This window comes from Elephantulus edwardii, unplaced genomic scaffold (genome assembly GCF_000299155.1).
Source record: "Elephantulus edwardii isolate Elephantulus edwardi_28Jun2011 unplaced genomic scaffold, EleEdw1.0 scaffold00123, whole genome shotgun sequence".
NCBI classification, from domain to species: domain Eukaryota; kingdom Metazoa; phylum Chordata; class Mammalia; order Macroscelidea; family Macroscelididae; genus Elephantulus; species Elephantulus edwardii.
Window position 1 is genome coordinate 5,379,567 of NW_006399873.1, and position 1,315 is coordinate 5,380,881.

The window sequence follows — 1,315 nt, forward strand, 5'->3', positions numbered from 1 at the left end:
AAGAGAACAAACAGATTCATCCTGAAGAGGGTTAAACCGGGCTGTTCTTTGGAGGCAAGTACTCTGAGGCTTCGTCTGACATACTTTGGTCATGTTGTAAGGAGAGACCAGTCCTTGGAGAGGGACATCATGCTTGGGAGGGTGGAGGGCAGGCACAGGAGGGGAAAGGCCTCTGCGAGATGGATTGATTCAGTGTCTGGGGCAATTGGGATGAGTGTGTTGGAGGCAATGTGATTGGCGCAGGAAAGAGCAGAGTTTAGTGCTCTTGTACATAGGGTTGCTATGATCGCAAGCGACTCGACGGCACATAACAACAACAACAACAATATTAATAGGGATACATATTTGTCCCCATTTTCAAGAAAGTTGATCTAACAGAATGCAGAAATTATCACACATTATCATATCTCATGCAAGCACTATATTGTTGAAGATCATTTAAAAATGGCTAGGGCAATACATTGATGAGTAAATACCAAAAGTTCCAGCTGGCTTTAGAAAAGGCTGTGACAAGAGGAATGTAATTGCTGATATCAGATGGATATTGACCGAAAGAACAGAATACCAGAAGGATGTCTATTTGTGCTTCATTGACTATACAAAGGTATTTGACTCTGTGGATCATAAGAAATTAGGCCTAACAACAGGAATTTCATGACAATTATGCTAATTCTAAATTAGCATTGAAGAAGATATTTTCTGAATGGAGCAGGAAACACTGCCTGTTTTAAAATCAGGAAGGGTGCCTGTCCCGGTTGTGTCTTTTCTCCATACACATTTAATCCGTATACTGAGCAAATAATTCAAGAAGCCAGACTCTCTAAGGAAGAATGTGACATCATTATGCAATCTTCATTACACAGACGGCATAACTTTGCTTGTTGAAAATGAAAAAAATGAAATGTTTGCTGAAGAAGATCAAGGACTACAGCCTTCAGTATGGATCACATCTCGACATCAAGTAAGCTAATATCCTCATCACAAGACCAATAGTCTTGATAGTTGGAGAAAGGATTGAAACTGTCAGTGATTTCATCTTGCTTGGATAAAAGAAAGTCAATATTTTGACACCAGCAGTCAGGAAATCAGGAAACATTGTATATATATTGTCTGTTTTCTTTTATAGAACTTTCCAGAATGCTGAAACAATATTGTCAGTTTGAAGACTAACCTGTGCCTAGTTCAGACTATGATCTTTTCAGTCACTGTTACACATCACAAAGCTAGAGAATAAATAAAGATGACAGAAAAATAATTGATGCCCTTGAATTGTGCTGCTAGAGAAGAGTAGAATATACCACGGACTATTAAAAGA